At 42.2% G+C, this 24,563-nt stretch overlaps 1 protein-coding gene across 2 annotated transcripts in view; it reads left to right on the top strand.

Moving 5' to 3' along the window:
* Positions 1-506: 506 nt before the first annotated feature.
* The window catches only part of LOC147683208 (uncharacterized), a 275,070-nt gene continuing 251,013 nt past the window's right edge, over positions 507-24,563 (top strand). For both annotated transcript variants that reach the window (XM_086944807.1, XM_086944809.1), the window contains exon 1: positions 507-637. The gene's annotated coding sequence lies outside the window, so the exon portion shown is untranslated. The remainder of the gene's footprint in view (positions 638-24,563) is intronic.

The following is a 24,563-nucleotide window of genomic DNA, read 5'->3' on the forward strand; positions in this document are numbered from 1 at the left end:
CACTATTTAGACGACCTGTTGTTCCTGAGAAGTGCTGGTGCTTCCACCTTAAATATAATGCAACAGTCCTCGAAGTGCAGGTACGCTCCCTCTCAAATTGAAGAAGTGCAGTTACTCGGTACCGGACAGTACCTGCCCATTTAAAGTCCTGGGTCACAGCAAACAAAGGCTTTGCAGGTCTTCCAAGTTCCCGTCCGGCGCGGGGGCACATTACAGCTGCTGCTGTTATTTTGTTACAGGCCTGTAGACGTTTCGTAGTGAGTTCGACAGAGCTCGACATTCAAAAGAGATGCGCGGCCGCCGGATATTATACAACCTTTGCCACTAAGTGGCGGTTACAGGGCAGAGCGCGCGCGGACACCCTGAGGCAAAGCGTTCCATCCCAGCTGACTCCGGGCAGCGCGCGAGCCCTTTCAGGAGGGCTCGTTTCCTTATCTTGGTTTCTCTGTGCACAGCGGGCTGAGGGTGCGATCACACGAGCCACTTCCGCAGACGGCTGAGGAAACAGAAGACTCAAGTCCGCCTTTCTATATGGGCGCTTATCTTCGGCGGCCGCTTTGACCCATTCCATGCTTCGGGAGACGTTGCTGGCGATGCCGGGGCAGCTGATTATATGGCATTAAACTGGCTACCAGAGGTAAGGCGAACGGCACGTTTTCTACGTGAAGTAGGTTAAAAAGCGGACCTGTTGGTATGCTTGATATGAAGTGACAATTTGTAGCTACAAGATGGGCAAGAGGAGCAAAAAAAGTCAAACTGGGAAAACAATCGGGTGGTGAAAATCGGAAGATATTTTATTCTAAATAGACATGTTTTTGTATTAAAAAGTTAAGTTCTAAATTGTAATTATTTAGCATTTATTCAGAACTGTATAATATATTTTTTATGTGGTGTTATAATGGTCTTGTAGTTAAGATTGTCCGTCTGCGGACCTGCGACCGGATAACGGCCTCGGCACCTGATTAATCGCTGTGTGATTCTGGGCAGATTACTTAATCTTCCCGTGCCTCCAAAAATGTACATATGCGAAATGTAATTGTGTAATTATTTGATGTAACTTGCTAGGTTTTCGCGTTATAAATCCACAAACATGCTTACCTGAAAACCTTACATCTGTAGTTCAAAGGGTGACTGTCTCATTCAAGGTTAATAAGGACATTTTCTGATACGGGGGTGATTTTATCTATAAAACATTGATTTCAGGTATGGTATACAAGTCTAGGCGCCCCACCATGTCTCTTATAAGAGCTACTTATGTTCCATGAAAATCATCCCGAGCTACTAACATTATCAATGCTTTAATAGTGGCTGCATCAGCCAAGGTTAATTAGTGGCCAACACATGCAAGGCTACAAGAAGTGATCACTCAAGGGTTGCAAGAAGTAAGGTAAAAGAAGCTTTTTCAACTTGGAGTGCCTCTACACAGCTGAAGTGCCCCAGTGACGCTTGATTTATCATTTAAACATGTTTAACTATATATATATATATATATATATATATATATATATATATATATATATATATATATATGTATATATATATGTATGTATATATATATATATATATATATATATATATATATATATATATATATATATATATATATATATTAAAAGCCTTTAGTCTCTAAATAGCTTATAAGTTCTTAAAAGAAATGCATTTTCATTTCAAATACACCTCTCAATTTAGGTGCACATATATTTATTAAACCAAGCAACATCTTCTAACTGAATAGGCTAGGTTGCACGTAAGAAATGTACTTACAGGTAGCTGGGGAGCTACTTGTTGTAGAAGCCTGGTCTAATCATTTCATTTGAACTATAACAAGACTACTACACCAGAGTGCATTAGGCTATCAATCAAAAGTCCAAGACTGGAAATAGTGTCTGTAATGAGCTAGAGGGGGGTGGTCATCCTAACTGTACATTATTTTTATCTTCACTAAACTAGGTTCTGCATCTTTACATGCTGGTATTTTTGGCTTCCTGTTGCTATTATAACCCCCGTGGATCTTTCCATGGACGCCGCTGCCTTAGGCCCCAACTGGAGGTCGACACCTGCCTTAGAGGTAGAGTCCGGGACCACACTATCGGCTTTTCCCCAGTTGTCCTGTGAAACATCGCTTGAGCTACTATCCCGGCTTCAATCCGGCTCTCCTCTGGATGCTTGTCCAGCTAAGTGTCTGGCCAAGGTGGCTTCGGCAGTAAACAGCTTGCTGAATCCCTTGCTCAATTTGTCACTGAGCTCCGGGTTGGTACCTCGAGAATGGAAACATGCACTCATTCTGCCGCTGATCAAAAAACCTCTGTTAGATCCCTTGCAGCTGGCTAGCTACAGACCGATCTCCCTCCTCCCTGCTCTGGGGAAGGTGGTTGAGAAACATGTTCAACACACTCTTACCACCTGTATCGAGAATAACAACCTGCTCCATGACTCTCAATCTGGCTTCCTTGCTAATTATAGCACGGAGACAGCCCTCGTGGAGGTGACTGACGCCATCAGGGAGACGCTCGATCGGGGGGGAAAGGCTATGTTAGTCATGCTAGACCTGTCGGCGGCTTTCGACACCGTCCCCCACGCAGGTCTCCTTTTAAGACTCAGGGAGATAGGACTAAGGGGGACGGTGTTGGACTGGTTTCAATCCTTCCTAGCCGACCGTCGGCAGGTGATCTGGGCTCCACCGTTCTCCGCGGAAATGCCATCGCTAGAGGTGGGGGTGCCTCAAGGGTCCATTCTGAGCCCCACCATCTTTAACATCTATATGGCCCCTCTGGCGAGGGTAGCGGAGGCTTATGGGGCCCGGGTCATCTCATATGCTGATGACACCCAGCTCCAGTTTACATGCAGGAAGGGAGAGGTGTTTGACGGCGACAGAATTAAAGATTGTCTGAGTGCAGTTTTCACGTGGTTTCAGCGGCACAGCCTGAAATGCAACTCGGATAAGTCTGAGCTGCTTTTTTTGTCTGTGCCCCTGATCCTGGTTGGAAGTCGTGGTGGCCCCAGGATATGTTCCCTCCTGAGTAGTCATCTTCCCAAGTGAAAAATCTTGGAGTTGTATTTGATGACGATCTCTCTTTTCGACCCCACATTTTGGGGCTATCGGGGAAATGCTTTGGCATCCTCAAGATGCTCAGGAAATTCCTTCCATTGCTCTCCCTGCAATACCGTAAGACCGTAGTCCAGGCGCTTGTGGGGTCTAGGTTAGACTACGCAAATGCGCTTTTTGCAGGTCTGCCAAAGTACCTTTTGTCCAGACTGCAAATTGTCCAAAATTCGGCGGCAAGAGCCATATTCGGCTTGCCAAGGAGAGCCAGTGCCTCATTGCTGCTTAATAGGCTGCACTGGCTACCTATCTCTAGCAGAATAAGGTTCAAAATCCTGACGCTGGCGTTTAAAGCCCTTCATTCTATCGGCCCCAGCTACATCAGGAAGCGCATCACTCTCTATGTTCCGCGGAGGATGTTGCGGTCTGCCGATCTGGCAAAAATGGTGGTACCTGCTGTGAAACGAGTCCGGATGGGAGGCCGGTCCTTCCAATATGTGGCGGCTCGTTTTTGGAATGAGCTCCCTCTCTCCCTCCGTAAAGCTAATAATCTTCTGGCTTTTAGGAAGGAGCTGAAGACCGTGCTTTTCTCCATGTGATCTCTGTGACGGTTGCGTCTCTGCCTTGTGTTTCTGGGTTTCTCAGGCCTCTTTGCTAAAGCGCCGGGACACCCCTCGGGGTAGCCGTGCGCTCTAAAAGTACGGCTATAACATAACATAACATAACATAACATAACATAACATAACATAACATAACATAACCACAAGAATGCAAAAACTAAGAGGTAAAGAAGAACAAAAAGGATTGGATTACTAACTTAATAGATGCCACCAGTCTGCTGAAATCAAACATGCTTGCATGGCTTGGTAAGATGGTAAAACAACACAATGCTCTGAGTGCTGCCAAAGGAGACGTGCATAACGAGCCAGATGCAGACTTGAGAGCCTTGAAGTGCTCGCTCAGCCTTTCATCTTTCCAGAGTTGGAAAAATGAGTACGATTGAACCGGGCAACATTATTGTTTCATCGTCAACAGACAATTCAGGGTGTGGTCTCTATTTAAATGGTTTACGTTATAACATTAGTAAATTAAGATCACACAGAGGGATGGTGATTTTAAACCTTTGCTTTCTGCTTTTTCTGCAAAATTATTACCAAGTACTGCAAGTTATCCATTTTCTGATTTTTCTTTGTTTGTAACACACGTGTAGTAGGAAAGGTGAGATTTTTACAATGCATGCTTAGTCTATGTGAATTGGAGCTATATAGTCCAGCATTCATATTTATTGATGCATTCATCCTTTTACCTAGATGCATCTTAAAACCTAAACCAAGCACAGACAGGTAACAGTTCACTGTACAGGCAGGGCTCTACTATCAACATTATTTGCACGTGTAATGTGATGAGTTTACATAGACAGAAATATGTACTAACAGTTGTTATTGGGTAAGTCAATTTTCTACAAAGGACAGAGAATGGGTGTTCCAGAGTAGAAAGTCCCTAAAACCTTAGCACACCCAGCAACGAACCTGTTTGTACATATTCACTAAGTTGTGACCACCCATTTCCACCCTTTAAACGGTTGGGGGTTTAGACTTGTAAAATTCAAGAGTACACATCTTTGCAGCGTAAGAATGTGACAGGAAAACCCCCAAAATATTCGTGCTCATATAATAAAAATGAAGTTACAGATTGCAAATTATTGAAAACAATTTGTACAAGAATGATTCAAGGTCATCAGGGCAGACTGAGCTGGCTATCAGCGGTCCCAGAAGGGCTGGGGCCATGGGCCAGAGCCCATTTAACTCATGACTTAAAACGTCTCTGAGAGCAGTAATGAAGGCTTATACAGTGTCATATTTTAGTGGCAAGTCTTTTGCTGTCTCTTCTAAAGCCCTGCGTGAGATGAAGTGACAGGTAGAGTTACAAAGAGCAGAGCTCGACCTTTCATCGAACCCATTTGTATCTAGATAGAAGCATACAAAAAGGTAGCTCTAGCAACCTGCCCTCTGGCCAGTTAGTAAGTAGTGCAGCAGTAGTGAGCTTACAGTTCACATTGTTAATGACAGTAGAGAGGCAGACAACAGAAGTGTGCAACACTAGTACTCTTTAGTGAATTAGGGTACATCAAAAGTTGTGCGGTCATAAAAGGGCCTTTGTATTTTGGGGATTCTCAAATCTATTTGTGTGTATGTAAGTTGAGGTTGTGCACTGATAAAAAGATTTACTCACAGGTAGATTTTGGTGATAGTTAATGTAGTACAAGGGGTCGGATATGGATGCTCTAGGCTGGGAATAACATAAAAAAGTAGTTGGGGTATGATCTGGCGAAGGCACTTCTGTATCGGAAAAGGTCCTAATTTAGAGTTTGGTTACAGGGCACTCAGTTACATATGTGACTGAATACCCTGACGGCCAAATCCTTGGTCCATCCACCTTATTTTAGAGACAGGTGGTTAATAAGTATTATGTTGACAGAACCCCTGTTGGATCCGTCAATGTAAACTTCCTCCGACAGGCCAACAGAGAAGGGGCCATCGCAGGAAGGTCTTTACACTGCCTTATTTAGTGTGGATGATGTAAAGATTTTTTTCTGTCTGTCACCTCCAGGAAAACCTGGTGGTAAGCAGGGGCGGACTGACCGTAGCGGGCACTGGGCATTTTCCTGGTAAAACGGGAGGGTGGGGGCCGGTTTTGTCACTGAGGGTTGGTTTTGCAGCTGTGCTGCAATATCGGCCCCCTGTAAAAAAACTGGAGCAGTGATTTTCACTAGCACCCAGCACCACACGGGCCGGTCGAGCACATTGCCAGGGCTGGTTGCTTTTCCCAGTCCGGCCATGGAGGTAAGGAAAATGAAAATAATCAGTAATGAGTCTCAAACCCTTGGAGAAAACTCCCAGGGTGCGGGGTGCATTGGTTGGTTGCTTGTTTTTCAAGAACAAACTCCTGCTTTAAAATGTCTTTGAATGACCGTAAATGGAAATTACTAAATTTGGAGGAGAATCCAGCAATGTTTCCATATACTGGAGAAATCTCACGATAGATTCTCCTCTGAATGTAGCCCCTCCTTATGAAATCAAATATTTTTTTGCTGGGCTAAATACTAAATTTGACCCTAAATACTCAGTTTTCAGTTGAAAATTATAAAAGGGATAGTAGATCTTAGATGTTCAGGACTCACCCTACAACACTGTACAATTTGAGGCTGAGTATGAATCTAAGATACTCAGTATTGTAAATACTACACCCAGACATTTCAATGTGATGAGCGTCAGCTTTTTCATTTATGAGTTTAACAATCTATGTACACTGTATTAGCATTTGTAGATTTGGGCTCTCTGTGGGGCGTAGAGTTACAGTTTTCCTTATTAGGGTGATTTTAATATTACTGAATTTGTTCAAACACTGTTGATTGGTTATAGAAATGTTATTCACTGCCATCTCTTTCATAGAATATTGAGTTTTCTTGTGAAAAATAACATGAATGCAATTTTTGGGTGCGACCAGCCATATCACAATTTGTATGCCTCTCTATTTGTCTTTTAACAGTAAATATTGTCATAGCTCGTATTATTCTGGGAACCACTTATTTTTTAATAGAATCTAAAAAACAAAAGCACAAAGGATTTTTAAAATTTCTGTATCTGCAAAGCATGGAGAGAATCATGTTTAGAAAATAAGCTGTTTCACTAGGCTATTGTACTCATGAAAAAGAATACATCATATTAAAAGTAATATTACTTATAAAAAGGGATTTGGTCAGTCATCTTTAGTTATTGGCTAGTTGATATTTCAATGTTATGTTTGATCACCCCACAGGAAAGCATACATACAGCAAGGGAGTGGGCCAGCCCTCTTTAAATATTGGCTTTTCTATGGGTGACAGTCTTTTCCTTTAACAGTCTACAGGACAGGCATTTGTTTCTTACACTGTCAACTATGTTCAGTGATAACATTTTGCCTATGCACATGAACGTACGGATTGAGGCAAGAGGATGCACTTCCCTCATCAGTAGTGGTCTTTTATTTTGTTCAACTTTTGTTGTGGCACAGTTGGAAAGGAAATTAGTGTGATACTTTCCTGTAAGTGGTCAAGTGGTCAAGTAATTGTCTAAAGTGTGCTTCTTTGCAAATTATAGGTAAGTGGGAAAGTGCTGCATTGCTAATCATTTTAATGTTTTGCTTTTCATTTGTTGTTTTGATTAAGTTTGAATGATGATTTTGACAACATGTGCCTGGTAACCATTATAAGTGGCGGGACAACATGCATCCTCTATCATGCATAAAATCTCTCTGTTGCCCAAAATGAAAACGGCTGGTTGGGCATATTTTTAGCATCAGTTATGTTGTAATGTAAACTTAATCCACAGACAGCATAATACTGATACGAGTTGTTGTTTGAGGCAGTGGTACATAGTTACTGCTAAGTGCTTTATTTGTAAAAATATAAGTGCCAGGACTCTCGTCAGGAGGCCACTGCAGCTTGCACCGCAAATTGCCCCTGCCATGCTGCCAATGACAGTAATAACACAACTACTAGCCATCACACATAAGTGTGGCAATTTTGACTATTCCAGGCCCCCAAATATAGGTTTGGACAGCAGGTAATAGTCATTTTTAATGTATATTGAATTAATAATTAACTGTTGTTGTGGTCATCTCTAAATTAGCCGGACAGTGCCACCTTATGGCAGATTGTCTCAAGCACCGGTGTAGACAATTAAGTGCCGGTGCTGAGCACCGGAAATCACTGGCTCAAATGAGGCATTGGTACTGCTGCTGTTTCTAAGCACGATAACTAACAAATATGATGTTATAGGCAGTGGCAATGGCATGTTTCTTATTTGGATGCATTGCTTTAAATACTTCATATAGTTTTCCTGTAGTGTGTTTGATTTTGCAATGAACAGGTAACTATTGCTAACCATTGTTTCTGAAATGTTATAGTCAAGGCCACCAATTGGTATTGCCAGTGCTATTAGGATTATAACATGCTTTTAAGTGGTTTATACCTTGTGAATACTGCAGGTCTGATTCAAATGCAATTCATTCAGGCCTTGGAAACCTACGTCTTCAGTTTGCCTAGTTATAGAATTTTCGCTTATTTACTATAATCCCATGAAGTCTGCCTAGCTAGCTATGTAAAATGAAGAAGAGAGGGAGAAACACCTTCACAAAACTAGGGTTCCTCCTAAGTAGGGGTGGGTGTAACTCACGTAATTCAGTATAGCTGAATAACACAGAAATACTTAAGAATCCTGCAAGATTACACTTGAATTACGAAAGAAAAGTTAATCTGCTTTTAGCGTTATTTCTGAGTGTGCTTGTAGGGTAGGATGTTCCCCGAAATCAGTAGCGGCATTTAGCTCAATTTTCTGCAAAATGCACCCATGCAACCAAAATGACTTGAGGATATACCTCCGGCTAAGAAATGGCTCTGGATACAACAGTGCTTCAATGAGGGCAATATGTCTCGAGAATGTTTTTAGGGAAAAACACAATTGGACCTATATTTTTCTTTGGGACCCAACTCTACACAATATATCAAAGGCAAGTAAAGCAAGTGTATCAGAGTTCCTGACGTGAAAACCACATTTTTAACAACTCAATCTCATGGTGCCCATGCGTGCTAGTAATCCCATTACAGGATGGAAGTAGTCGTGGGTGTTTCCTCAGTACTGGAATTAGTTGGTTCTTATCCTATTCTGTTAATGGCTATTTAATTAGTTGAATCCGTCTGATGAGTAAATCCAGAAGCTGGGCGGTAGCTCTGGTTATCCGAGAGAAGCCACCCGGCTTCTGGATTTACTATTCAGAGTAATGATCGCCTTTAAAAAACCCTGAAACTAATGAAAAAAGCCATTAACAGAATAGGAACCAACCCATTCCGGTACCGAGAAAACATATACGACTACTTCCATCGTGTAACGCGATTACCAGCATGCATGGGCACCATGAAACTTAGTTGATAAGAACATGGTTTTCATGACTGAAACTCTACTACACGACGGCACCGGCTGTCCCCTAAATACTTGGTGCTCACACACCTGTCCTGAAGATGATCTCAACTAAATGAGATCGAAACGCTGTCGACCATAGAATAACCTAACTCCTTATTGTATAATATAAAATTATCATAAGGAGTTCAGTGTTTTATTGTTTTACTGGAAGCAAGTTTTAATGCCTTTCACTCACTTGAGCACGTTTTATCACTTTTTTGTGAGCACTGGATCATAATAATTATACAAAAACAGATAAAAAATAAGATGATACTCTGCAATGAATAAATTAATTGCATTACAATGTCAAACATTGTCATGCTTTATAATTGCCTTTGATATACTGGGTACAGTTGGGTCCCAAAGGAAATATATAGGACCTATTGTGTTTTTCCCTAAAACACATTCCAGAGGCCTATTAGCCTTAATGAACCACTATTTTCTCAACACTATCCATTACCCCAGGTTCGGGTGGCAAGCCTGGTAAAACATGGTTCATGGTTTTCTGCTAATGTAAAGGATTCCAGGTCAGCTCGGTGTCGTCCTCCCCCACCGCAGCTTCCTGACACCGTGGTTTTTATGCCACAGTGGAAGGGTGTAGCAGAGGCGGGGCAGAAGATTATTATCGCCATTTCTGTGTAATGCACGCACTTGTTCTCTCCCTTTCCTTCTTTGCGGGACGTGTAGGCCCTAACTGTTACATGTACATGTGAGAACAATAGAGTGCAATGTGGGAAGTGCTCAATGTGCGCGAGGCTCCACTGAATGAATGAATGCTGGGTTGGTGTGCACAGGAGCTGTGCCTTACCGTTACGGCAGTATGACACGTACACTCTGACCGCAACCACGCGTTTCCACAGGAGCCTCCTGTATGGGAGGTTTCTCTACTTGCAAGAGTCCATGTAGTAGGGGCTTAGTTAGAAGTGGCCATACGATATTGCATCTTCCGGTAGCTTACAGGTTTCCAAAAAAAGGCATCGCTGTCTCCCGCCACCTTCTATACTGAGCCAGGTGAAACGGGACCTGCTGCACTATTGTTAGCTATGCGTCTATTTGTACTAAACAAATTCAATGCACATACATCAGCCATGGTTAATAGTGTTAGTTGTTGCACGCACCTAGGATGGAACGTGTCGGATAGTGAAATCCCTCAGAGCAGTGCAAGCGCTGCACACAGCCCTCCACTGTGCACTGGAAGGTGCGCAGGCAGGTTAAACAGAACGGAATATAATTATTTGGCCTATCGGTTGAGACTGGCAATGCAGGCGTCCATTAGAGGCAGCCAAAATATTTTCGTGGACTCTCACAGGAAACTGAGTTAAGTTAATGCAACTATTTCAGAAACGCAATGGAGAGCAATCAATTACTGCGCACAGCTTCAAAATCTGAAACCAGCAGCTCTGCAGTCAGTGCACGATGGAGAAGGGAAGGGGGTGCGTGTTGACAATGACAACAGACCTGATGCACTTAACAGAAGCGACGCCCGGCAGCAGATTACATTCTTCTCTTCAATTTAGCGCTCATTTGGCTCACGGACTGGACTGTGCTGTAACAAGGCTTTTACATAGTACAGCACTAAGAGCAGTACCTCCCAGGGCTCTTCTCATAATACAGTGAAACTACTGGAGCCGAGCCCAGGATACACGCATCAATTCTTTCAATTATAGAATTATTGCACGTTTTCTACAAACAACTGTTATTAATTAGTGGAGCCAACCCACATAATTAATTACCGGTTGTTTGTTTTGGTCCGTTTGTTTTGACATGTAGGTAGGCGCATTCACTTTTGTCAAAATGGGAATAGTTAAATTGAAGCACTCACTCATAAATGTTGGCCTTTTTTGTTCTTTCTGTTACTTACTGCAGATTAAAAATACACGCATATCATTTGAGATAACCTTGTAAAAAAAGTGCAATAATTACCTATGATTTAATATGTTTCTAAGGAAGCACGACCTTTATAAATGACTGAAGGTAGTCAACAGACGTTAGCTGTTAGTTTGTGGTGCAATTCTTATACTGATAACACAAAATGTAAATTGTGACATCACAATGTGTTCTTTCCCATGATTTTATTCACATTTTGCATTCTATCCTATTATTTCTTCTTTATCAGTCTTGATAAAGCTGGATTTCGGCGAAAAACATGCTGGCAGATAAGACTTTATCAATAGGATGTAACGATTATACACCTACACTACTACACACAATTTATGGCCGCCACTTTCAAATGTCACCAGCCGCCACTGGTCAAAATTGTGCAATCGCAGCAAGAGGAAAAAAAACAGCACCATATCTTAAAGGCATTGGTAATGTTCTGCTCGTTTTCGTTGGTGCAACACAGTGCAGCAACTTTGGTTACTGGGCCCCCTTGCGTCAAATTTGTGTAAATCTGGCCCTGGGTGTGAAAGCCTTTGAGAATGTCTGCGAGTACCCACAACATTATGGCTTTTTGGGTGTCCACTTCATTCTTAGTACTTACTCTCCTTTGAACACTCACATTCTTACTCCTGCTCTTAAACACACAACCTCAGAACATCTGCTAAAGGGGCAGATTTTCAGCAATCATGAGAGGAATACATTCAGAACTATCTTTAAATTCTTCTTCTGTGAATCAGGATTTAGGAATTCTGACTACAAATTAATTTTTTACAGAAGTAAGATTGAGTTACAGATGCAAGACGATGTTTAAATCAGTCTATACAAGAGTTAACAAAAATGTAGCTTGTGTTGGACAAAGTTATAGGACGGTATAGTACTATACAATGGACACAGGTCATCCTCTCCGCAATCCCCTGTCTTTCAACCGTTCCTAAATAAGAGATTTGACGTTGATGTCGTTTGAATGTATAGATTGGTTCCAAACATTGGTAAGAATAGTAGTTTTTGAATCAAATGTTGGTCCTAGACAGTCTAAGATGCCCGTCCCCAAGAAGGGCCTTGAGGCTTCATCACAGGCTATGAAGCTCTACATTAAAGTAGTTATAAAACATGGAATGTTATGGTTGTAGGTCTCGCGCAATGTTAGGCAATATCAATGAGCACATTGACTTCACTGGAAGATTTACGCAAATATTGAACAGGTATTGTGTTTCATTCCTGTGCTTCCGTTTTTAATGTACGGATCATAGATTCTTACTGTGTTTTTGTTTCTGCTTTTCATGCTGTGTCCTCTTTGCGGTTTTGTTGGTGCGGGCGTCAGTAGGGCTGGGGTTTGCATAAACAAATTGGCAGAACAATTGGTCTCGCCTTTTGGACCTATTGGCTCTGCCAGTGCTGCTCTTCCTCTGCTGCATCGACATAAAGCATTTTATGTCAACGGTTTGCAGTATCCGGCAACGTAAATAAAGACACAAAAAGGTGCGATGACGCAGCCACCACCTGCGTCAATTTTCGGCACATATCCGCGTGCAGACGTATATATGTGTGCATGCAACATCAAGCAAGTGTGTAAATGCATCCCCACGCGTGTATGACATTGAAATGACTTGGGTGGCTTTTAAGAAAAGTACATATTTGGTGACTGAAGATGGATCATTTATTAAAAAAATGAAATTTCAATAGCTCAAAAGTACGTTTTTAGGCCTTGGGATTGACATCAATTTGGTGCCAGGCACTCTCAAAAAAGTAAAAATAATTTATTTTAAAAATCACGGTGGAAGAGTGGAGGAACGGGTGTGATGCGTGGGTGGAGAACGCAGCAGGGATAAAATAAAAATAGAGCCCGGTGGGAGAGGAGGGGAAAAGCAGCACATGAGAGAGAGAAACATGGGTGGCAGGGAGAGAAGCACACACAGGAGAAAGCAATATGGAGCACAGGAGTGGGGAGTTTGGTGGGTGAGAAGAGCACAAGAGAGAGAGAGTGAATACCCAATGAAGGAGAGAGAAGCATGGAGCGCAGGGTGGGTATTTCGCAGGAAGAAAAGCACACTAGAGAGAGAGATGGAAATCACATGCACTCTCATAGACTGCTTAACCAAAAAGAAAAAAAGTTGTTCTCTATAAGTGAACAGTGGAAGGATACAAGTCAGCAAATTAAGAGGATGATAAAGAGGCTATGCTCCAGGGGTGTGACAAACTCAAGAAGTGGAAAGCAATTGATTGATTAAGAAGCAATCAAATGAGATTGACAATAAAGTCAAACAAAGGTAAGCAATGGGCAAGCTGTAAGCCCATTGTATGTTTTTGATAAGTCCATTAATGTTCTTTTATAACCAGACAGCTTGCGCTATCTGGTAGGCGAGACCTAAAAAGGCCAGAATATTATGATAGTTGCTGCACTTTATGCTGACTTTGATTGGCCGATGGGGCATTTTGTCTTTATTTCTCTCTTGCTGTATTCGGATTCCTCTGATACCTAGTATTGCAATTTGTTCCCTTTTGGTCTGGTCATTGGCGAGAAAGATGTGTTTTTGGCTGTTCCTTTGGTTGTCTTATTGTTAAAGTATTAAATAAAGCGTAATAATATACAGAAAGGTTACTCAAATGTTATTATCTGTGTGGAACTGCGTGCTGGAGTAAATAAGTATATTTTCTTACCTTTGCATCATATGTCATAGTGGATATATAAAAACACAAGAGAACGGTCTCCAGTATTGATTGGGATTCTCACAGCGGCATGTTGTTTTGTTGGAAAAAGATAAACTATTTTTGAGTGTAAGTAGAACTGTATACATAAAGTTGAGATGCAATGACGTCATTGACGGCCTTAAAATCCCAGGCCTGCGTGTGGATGTCCCACATGGAGTGCGGTTCCTGACAGCAATGGATAATTGAATTTGGGAGCAATTGAGAGTTTGAACAGCATTTTGCAGGTGAAGAATGTGTGCTAAAAGTAGTAGACATTTGCGTTGATCATTAATGAAAAACCTATGTGACGTTACAGTGAGTAATATACATAGGAAAATATTCAAGTAGATGAAGTTACCAACTTCTCCTCAATGGCTCATCCTGCCAGGCTTCTTCATACTGTATCCTAGTCTACACGTTCAGTCATGCATGCTTGACTTCAAATGGGCGAACAGATTGCTCAGAGTAAACCAGTCCAGCCTCTACTATAGACTTATAGCCCGCAGTAGCGGGCTATACCGGCTATTAAAGGCCCGCTGCAGTGTTAAAGGCCCGAGCTGAAGGGTAGGTACTTTAACAAGGCAGCGGGACTTTAGTAGCCGGTATAGCCCTGCTAGGAAGGGCTATAAGGCTATTAGAACATTCAGCCACTAGAGGGCAGAATGTTCTAACAAATTAAACAAAGGCTTTAGAGAGCGCAAGGGGATTGAATTCCCCTCAGGCTCCCTGAAGCCTTTGTTCACAGCCACAGCGTTGAACAAAGAAGCAATGGAATGTTGGAGCTCCGGGCTTATACCAGTTATTATAAGCCCGGAGCTATTCCATTGTTTTCAATGGCGCTTCCAACGTTCCAATTTTCTAATACCTCAATGATTCTTTCAGGTGAATGAATTCCAAGACCTGAGGCTGACGGAGTGTTGATGAGGAAGCAGAGTACTTGTCTTAAGAGCCATGATGCTTTATATGGTCATTGCGGATATGCCAGTTAAATGTGGAGGATACCTGTGCGCATGACGAGTTTTGCAGCAAGCAGATAATATGGTTCAGTGGTATTTGCATCTGTTGTTCATAGTTGGGATGTTGTGCAGATTGCTTTGGTTACTGAGAAGAATGTAAAATAATACCAGAACCAAGGAGTGGATATGTGGGGAGCAGTTTGGAAAGTTAGAAAATATAATGTCTGAAAATGATGGGGCGGTTTGGGCGACACTGAAAACGCTAACATTCTTAGTGCAGCGAAGGCTAACTATCAGCAGTTCCTCTGCAATGGCGGAGCAGTGTCGCCCTCCCGCCTGGCTCAGAGCCAGCATATGAAAAATAAAAAGATGTTCTTGCATCGTTGTATTTTGCCGGCTCTGAGCCAGCGCTGTATGGAGGGGTGCGGCCAAGGCATAGGAGGGGGAGGAGCAGTCCAACATGCACTCCCTAAGTGCTCATGTGTGTTTGGCCTGCTCAGACCATTCCCAGTGCTGTTCTGCAGCACAAGGATTGGAAGGGAGTCTGTCACAGGGGCTGCTGGAACCCGACAGGAAGAGGAGAGGCGGTGCAACGCGGCGTTGGCGGTGGCCATCAGCTAAAGGTAAGTTTTTCTTTTTTAAATATAATATTTCGAATCCCCTCCCATGTTCCCTCCACCTGCCCAACACCCTTTGTTTATGGTGGCCGCCACTGCTAACCATCAGAGTTCAAACCTAATTTTCAAGGATGCTATTAGAAGCTTGGATACTGAGGTACCTAGCAGTCACATGAGTACTGAATCTGATAAATCTTCATGGATTGGCTAGTTAACGTACATTCTTATTAAGTTAGCATAAGTCATGGTAGGCCTCAGTATAACCAACTCCATTTTAATGAAATGACGTACATTTGATTGATGTGTGCATAATCTGTCTTTTGTTCCAGGCACAAAGGGCTACTATGATGTTGTTATTGAAACTTTATGTGAAGGCCTTTTCTCGCAGCTAAGTTTTTCAATGTTAGAATTATGCACCTGGCAAGGGAAGGAGTCAGAGGAGAAGTTGTTGTATTTCTATCTAGGACCCTAATTCAATATTCCCGATTCATGCCCTTATGTGGTTATAATAAATAATATCCTTATAAAGGCATAAGAATCATATCCATATTTAGTAATAGCCCATGCAGTCCAAAGCACGGCAAGGCTACTCCCAAAGACTCCTAGAAAGCACGACGCGTTCTTTAAACAAACCAAGCCTCCAGCAGCCTGGGAAAACCCCCTGCTTTTGTTTTGATTTGCACAAGAACTCCTGGAGTCCAGAAAGAACTGTTAGTTCTAAGTGACGTCTTATGTCCAACCTTACGTCAAACCTGGCACCTTTCAGGTATAAATATACCAACGTTGCCTTAAGCAAACACACGGTGGTGGGGAGCAGAGCGACATTCTACTTGTCCGAGAGCCCAGCTGTTGCCAGAGCCGAAGGAAGCCGCCCCTCCCTTTTTGACGTGCTGGAGAAGCTGCCTTTCTCACACAGAGAAATCCAGCTCCGGTGTTCCCAAGTTACCCTCGCGGGTTGCTGGGAGGTTGAGTCCTGAGAAGCAAGATACAAGACCTCCTTCATTCTATAACCAAGGTACGGAGCTGATTAAAACCTTAGAGAGAATTCTTGATTCCGATCCTTGGCAAAAAACCTAACTTTAACTTAAAACTCCTACTTACTTACTCCTTCCCACGTATTAGGCTTAGGTCAGGTACACTGGGGTAGGCGTATCTTAGAAGCACCAGTTGAGTCTGTTAGTCAATGTTTTTATGTATGTATATATTTTATCCATTTTAAAGTATCATATGGCTAAGAAACCATATCAATGCTTTTACAGTATTATTTTATAATACTACTTTTACTGTACGCACTTTACTTTATAATAAGTATTGCAACTGGCTGAAATTAAGCAACACTAGACTTTACTTAAAGAAGGTGCTGACTTGCGAGATTTCATAATGGGACCTCGCAAACAGCGTCAAAAACGTTTCATAGCGGCCGGTATATACGCTGCTTACAACAAAGCTTGGAAAGTAATGCAAATTGAAACAGCAGAAAAAAAAACAGAAATTGATCGTACAAATTTGGAAAAATCACTTTCTGTTGTGGACAATGGGTTAACGACTCTGTCTTCCAGAATTTATTCATTGGACAGTATTGTATCATCTGCTTTTGATATAATAGAGCAAGACTTACTAATGTTACAACATGGTCAGTCCCAATTGCGTTCTATTGTACAGCTTGGCTGGACGTTGCAAAACCTCAGTTCAGGCTTCGTGCCATGGAGTCTAATCAACATAACGTCATTATTTTCTATCTTTAACCTTACTGATAAACAAATCAGTTTGGCACAAAAAGGAGCAGATTATACGATTCTGAGCATTGAAAAACTTGAGAGATTACCATTGACAATGTCAGAGAGACCTGTCATTGAGTGGATAATACACGGAACAATTCCAATTCCAATAACAACTTTCCAGTTTAAATATTGCCAAGAATATATACCAGCAGGCCAGTATGAAAGGTTGGGTAAAGGTTATATCAAATCAACCTGGGATTTACCTTACACACACAAATGTTATAGTGAAAGGAAAAAGGAGGTATTCCTTAGTGGCAATAATTGTAAAAAATCACTAAGCGGTACACTTCTGTGTCAAGGTATTAGCTTGCATGGAGCTTGCGAAGGGTCTTCAAATAACCTTTCATGTCACCTGCAAGGCACTCCTGCAACACAGATAGAAGCATTCTTCAGACAACTCTCCAATGGTAGCTATGTTATAATAACTGACCACAGCTGTTGTGGAATGGTGCCAGGAGAATGCTATCTCGTAACTGTTACTTCCAGGGTCGTTTGCTGTATGCAAGTATTGTATCCAAACAGCAACCCAGACATGGAGGCGGCAATATGGCCTCATGTGAATATCTCTTCTATTCGAATTGATACTTTAAGCAGAATGAAGTCTATTCTTTTTCAGACAACTGTGCCTTTGACCTCGTCCAAAGAAACAAATGAACTGCAAGTTGCAAGGACAACGGCAGAGATACATACCCTTTTATCGACAAATTGCCCCGTGCATTTCGCAGAAATGTTAAGCCAAATTTTAAACATGTCTGATACCAGTGGCATCGCACATGTATTTAAGACATTTTTTTCACGACTGTTAACACCATTTGAAACAGTTTTGGGCATCTTCCCGAATTTTGCCCATTCTGTCTTTGGCGACCTACCTTTAATTTTGGGACTCGTAGCAGGAATTTTATTTTTGTTCCTCCTGCTCTGATATGGCAAGCCAATCCACATCCAAGACTCCAGCAACAATGGAAGAAACGATCCTAGCAATACGATACCGAGACCATATCACTAAGGTCCTCAGATTGGCCCGGCTAAGAGATCTAAGTACAACTTGGTTTCTTTCATTCAGACCAGTCTGGCAGGATTGCATCTTACCTGTGCTTCGATGTCTGCTATGGGGAGAAGAATGCATGTTGGACGTCTGTCTTACACTACCATCAGCAGTACCAATGGATATCAATACTTTGCTAGGTCCGGTAACGACTCATGCAACATGTTGTCCCCAGCGGCTACCTATTCTGATGACGGCATTCGTTGAGACTTCAGCACTACGCGTAGGTTGCAGTGAAGTACGAGAGGAAAGCAGCACCAAACAGGTACAACCTTCTGTGAGCATTGCTGATCCAAACATCGATGATAGCAATCACGCACAGAACTGCACAGTTTCAGTTTTTTCAAACTTGGTCGAACTTTCACCTGATGTTGTAGTCCAATTTTTTGCAAGCCTATCTGATATGATATTCTCCCCTGAACAACGAGAATAACTTTTAAAAACAACATGCACACAGCGTTCCCTGAACTCTGAATTTGGCCTTCAGTTCTGTTGAAAAAGCAAACTGAAAACATTTGGAACTATTTTTCCCAAGAAAACGAAATTATTTTTTCTCTCAAATCAAAAATATTTACAATTTTTTCCGGCACATGGTACTTTGCTTAAAGTAGAACTATTCTTAGAGAACAGAGCTTCTATTTTTAGAGACATTAGAGACAATATTTGACCTCAGCCTCTAGCACATGTACAGTATCGTATAAGATATGTGATGGAATGGTCTCGACCTTCTTTTCTGTATACAGAGCCATTTCATGTGAAATTTTCGCAATTCGTTCAGCTGATATATATGCATTTAACTGAATGATAACCCTGCTTAAAAAACGTACAGTACCAATCAGTGCTCCCAGTAAGCCGCGCGGGTGCGCGCCCGCGCATCTATAGGGCACCGAGCGTGCAGTGTCTCCTGTGAAGCGCGCACACGTTCTCACCGCCGCCCGCTTTTAAAGCGCAAGCGGTGAAAAACGGCAATTTCCCTGTTGCCTAGGGCCTTTGTGAAACTATTCATGTTAATCACAGCGCCCATTATGCGCTGCAATTAACAAGAATACTTTCACAAATTCCCCACAATCAGCCCGCAGCCTCTCACTATTCATAAAAGACACGCATCACGTCCAATAGCATGACGTGTGCTTTTACACGTCATGCTTTCCGACTTGCGACATTTCTTTTCTAAATAGCGCGCGGCTGGGTGCTGATTGTGGGCCATTGTGAAACTATTTATGTTGATTGCAGCGCATAACAGTGCTGCAATTAACAGAAATCCTTTCACAAAGGCCCAGAATCAGCCCGCAGCCAGAATCCATTAAAGATGCAGCAAGTCTAAAAGCATGACATGTAAAAGCACACGTCATGCTTTTTGACTTGATGCGTGTCTTTTCTCAATAGCGAGAGGCTGCGGGCTGATTGTGGGAATTAGTGAAAGTATCCCTGTTAATTGCAGCGCATAATGGGCGCTGTGATTAACAGGAATACTTACTTTTCACTTATTTCACTTGTCCTACTGATGCGTGCGACGCTTGGAAAAATTGGGTTTCCCTTCGGGTAAGTGCACAAAACCCCACTCGCTCGCGGTACTTCACATCCAATAACAATATTGGCGTACGTACAGTGCACAGGTCAAAGCAAAAATTCTTGCATCACTTGAGGAAACATTTTTTTCCTATTTCAATATGTTGAAAAGTTCGGTTTTTTTTTAGATGTTTTGCATGTGAAATTTATGTACAGGTCTGGTCACAATTTGGCCCAACCGAATGCATTTAAATGTACAGAAAAATGTCTCGAAGTTGAGAAAGGGTCTGAAGGGGCGCACGGGGGCCCTGCATGCGGAGACCACCGCCAAGTCTTTGCTGAAACGGAACACACATGTTTTATTTAATAAAATATTGATTTGACCCCTGAATGAGGCGCATTGAAGTGTCTGCGCGTCGTTCTCACAGCGCTAGCTTTCTTCATGGCGCACAGAAGATACATACATCCTTGGCTCTCACCACCTTCCTGCACCCTAGAACAGTAACTGCAGACAGTCCCTGGTTTCTATTAACCACCGACTAGCAAGGTACCTCGATATCGCAAGGATGAAAAAGCTGCAGGCTGTCGGAGGGAGTGAAAGTGTAAAGATGCAGTTGTTGGAGGCCATCGCCAGAGGGACGTGATTTGCATAACTCCTGCCACTAGCATGTATGTCCCAATGAAACTCCGGACAGGCAGCTCTTTGAAGTGACAACACAGTTGTGGGGAACTCCATGTTGTCACCTCATAGCTTTCATCACCACCACTTCGTTAAATGTCAACGTTAGTCAAATGTGAATGTAAAAGTCCAGCTAGTTATGTACTGCTTTAACATGTTTAGAGATAAGTTTGCAATGGGTTGCCTGCCTTGTTGTAATATTAAGCAGCAAACTCAACAAAAACATTTCCATGTGCATCGTAAACCGTAGACTCTACAAACCCCGAAGTTCAGGTCTTCCTGCCAGTTTCTTTCACGCACTTGTGTGTTAATGTCAGTGTAAAAGTTCCTGCGTGTTTGAAACGGCTCCTTCAATATGCAAGTGAGGTGCAAATTTATAACGCACACAGAAGAACACACACTCTTTACCAACAGCAAATAGTATTTAAATTCACTGACCAGTCTCAGCAGGGCAGCATGTGCATTCCTCTTTTGCTCCGCCCCTTCTACTCCCACTCAATTCTCACACCTAATCACAGTCCCCGATTCGTTTTTCCTTTGCCATTTACAGCCTCCTCTCTCCTCCCATTCTCCGCTATTCCACGTATCTTCTTTTCATTTCACTGTCTTACACACCCATCCTCGCGCAATCCTGCACCTTAACTATCTCCCTATCTTCCTCTCCCTACTTTATTATGTCTCGCCCCACCCCATCCCCAGCCTTCGCTCTCTTCCATTCACCATTTATCCCCCGTCCTTTCCCCTCCTCCTTTCACTCAGTCATTCCATTCGTACCCCTCCTTCATTCACCACTGCCTCTCACTCTTCTGTTATTTTCTTTCCTACTCTCGCCTCTATTAGTTCTCTTCTTCTCTAGATCTTTCCCTCTTTGCTATCTCACCCCTCACTACTCTCCTGTCCTCTCCTCTATTTTCTTCATCCGTTCTTCCTCCAATGTCCCCTCTCAGTGCCTGTAGGTGGTTTTTGCAGCTGTGTCGTTTATGTCCCATGCCTGGCCGCTCCTTCCACCGTCTCAGATAATATAGTTTAGTTTTTTTTTAAAATGATATGCCTTTATTTCTACAGCGTCCGTTACTGCACATGACCCCACATCAGTGGCCTGCATATGTACCTGGGTGCTGTGTGAGCAAGATGTACACTTCACAGCGTATTAAAAAATTAGTTATCTTTACCTCCTCACATGCAGTTAGTTTCAGTACCATCCGTCCGAAGGTGAAATGTATCAAAGAATTTAAGACCAGTAGATGATGTAGCCCCCAGGCTAACGTACATGCTTATAAGGTCCCAAAGGCGACCCAAATACTTATAAGGGATTGGCTATGCCAATGCTTGTTTGAATGTGCCAGTCACCCTACAGACTCACTTACTTTCTTAATATGCTCTAAGCAGCTGCTACATCAGGCTATTCTCCACTGAGCCCCCTTGAACCCGGATTGCTTCTTTCAAACATATTGCCACCACATGCAACCACGACAGTGTAACCACTTATTCGAGACAGAGCAAGACGCAGCTCTACACTCTGCTTTAATTCACACACTGTGAATATGCTGTGACAGCCCAGCCAAGTGCCATTCATTGTGCAACAATCTCAGGCATTGCGGTAATGTGGAAACATTTCTTTAAATGCGTTAGTATAACGTGCAATGCATGGCACTTGCAGAGCTGCATTCAACGGCTAGGAGGGACACTTTCTCGCGAATAAAATCAAGCAGTGAAGACAAGGGAAACATAACAATTTCAGAAATTGCGCCCATTTAAGCTACGAGAAACTCTAAGAAATCTTAAAACCACTATAAAACACAGGAAATTGCATGGCATTCCGTTAGTGGGGAAACGCAAGTGGTGAAGGTGTGGGCTGCAAGAGCGTTTATATCTCCCCTCCAGCAGAGGCCACAACCAAAAACCATCAAAAAGAACACATTCTCTATTAGCTGCCAATATTTTTTTAGATATTATATTTCACATTTCCATGCTTTCTGTCTACTTAAGAGTGACACAAGTGCCAGATGTTTGACAGCTAGTGTGGCATTTTCCCGAGAGTGAAACCAAGCGATGAAGTGCAGGGAAACAGATAAATAATGGAAATTACACCCTCTCGAAAAATAAGACCTACAATATCTTGAAACTGCTTCAAAACCCCTGAAATGGAAAGTTAAGATACTGATATGATTTATGTGCCCACAAGATATAAAAATAAAGAAATCATCCTAATACATCTCATACCTCCCATGCATCTGTACTTTATTGCACCTTAATACAGCTAAGCACATCTTGCTGAAATCAAATGAACACAGGGCGGATACTTTGATATTGCGGACAGTACAACAATAGGCAAAATCACGTATAGCTGGAATTTTTCCATTTTATCTGTACATACTACAAAGAACAAATATGAATAGAAAACCGGTTTAAAAGTGTTCTGGCGGTGTTCTATGAGCGACTAACACTTAAGGTAAACATATAAAGTAACATATAAAGAAATGGCACGTTACAAATTAATACAATTTCGTTTTTCAGTCCTTGTTAGTGTCAGGTCCACCTTTGCAGACTCTTTGAATAACAATTAATGTCAAATTTTTATCTAGGCTGAGTTACCTGACTGCTACTTTCCACCAGTGCCTGAGAGCAGCTTGTTTTAGTGCTTCAGCCGGGGAGGAAGGGAGAAAGTCTATAGCTGCAATTTAAAGATGTGTCAGAGCGCATGGAAAACCACAGGCAGTTCTCTTCAGCAGTAAAATCTTATGATGGTACCAACGTTGGAGTCTTGTGCTTTTCTAAACCCAAAGTGTACTTGCCTGTGTAACCAATTCTTGTCATGGCGTGTGTATCCAAATTGCAAACCTGCCTTAAGACCCTTAACGTGCACTGTATGTGTGGAAATGCACAGTTTTTCCACTTTTTTAAGCAAAGATTTGGAGTGATATTTCGCGCTGCACCCGCACATGCAATCTGGTTCCTGGCGCACATAGCCTTCCCTGCAGCGCACATAGACCCTACACTGCCACCCACATGGGAAAAAAATTAGAGGGAACATTGGTACCAATACTCATTTTTGTGTATAAACCATACACCATTTCAAATGCAATTATGTATTTTGGGGTGGGTTGGAAATCACACATGCATCGTATGTTTAATATTGTTTATCTTTTAGTAATGATGGACATTAATACATGGAGTGGGTGTTGTATTTCTATCTAGGACCCTAATTCGATATTCCCGATTCGTGGCCTTATGTGGTTATAATAAATAATATCCTTATAAAGGCATAAGAATCATATCCATATTTAGTAATAGCCCATGCAGTCCAAAGCACGGCAAGGCTACTCCCATAGACTCCTAGAAAGCACAACGCGTTCTTTAAACAAACCAAGCCTCCAGCAGCCCGGGAAAACTCCCTGCTTTTGTTTTGATGTGCACAAGAACTTCTGGAGTCCAGAAAGAACTGTTAGTTCTTAGTGACGTCTTATGTCCAACCTTACATTAAACCCGGCACCTTTCAGGTATAAATATACCAACGTTGCCTTAAGCAAACACACGGTGGTGGGGAGCAGAGCGACGTTCTACTTGTCCGAAAGCCCAGCTGTTGCCAGAGCCGAAGGAAGCCGCCCCTCCCTTTTTGACGCGCTGGAGAAGCTGCCTTTCTCACGCCGATAAATCCAGCTCCGGTGTTCCCAAGTTACCCTTGCGGGTTGCTGGGAGATTGAGTTCTGAGAAGCGAGATACAAGACCTCCTTCATTCTATAACCAAGGTACGGAGCTGATTAAAACCGTAGAGAGAATTCTTGATTCCGATCCTTGGCAAAAAACCTAACTTTAACTTAAAACTGCTACTTACTTACTCCTTCCCACGTATTAGGCTTAGGTCAGGTACACTGAGGTAGGCGTATCTTAGAAGCACCAGTTGAGTCTGTTAGTCAATGTTTTTATGTATGTATATATTTTATCCATTTTAAAGAATCATATGGCTAAGAAACCATATTAATGCTTTTACAGTATTATTTCATAATACTACTTTTACTGTACGCACTTTACTTTATAATAAGTATTGCAATTGTGGCAATTCATTTCTCTTGCATGAGAAAGAAGACTGCTCAATAAAATAACACCTTTTTATTGAAAACGCCCGTCTCTCAATTTCTCTGCATTCTGGTGGAACTAAGCATGCACAACTGACTGAGTGAAATAGCTGTCTATTGTTTTTACACAACTCTAGAGATACACTCTTTATTCTGAGGGAGCAAAGTTGTCATGTTTATGCGGTTGTCAGACACTGAATCCCTTCTTGTCTAATCAGGGAAGTTCACTCCTCCCTGTTCATTCGAGAAAGTTTCTAGTGACCTCTGAGCTAGCTGGTAAAACTAATTA

This window comes from Lissotriton vulgaris, chromosome 11, assembly GCF_964263255.1.
Source record: "Lissotriton vulgaris chromosome 11, aLisVul1.2, whole genome shotgun sequence".
NCBI lineage: Eukaryota > Metazoa > Chordata > Amphibia > Caudata > Salamandridae > Lissotriton > Lissotriton vulgaris.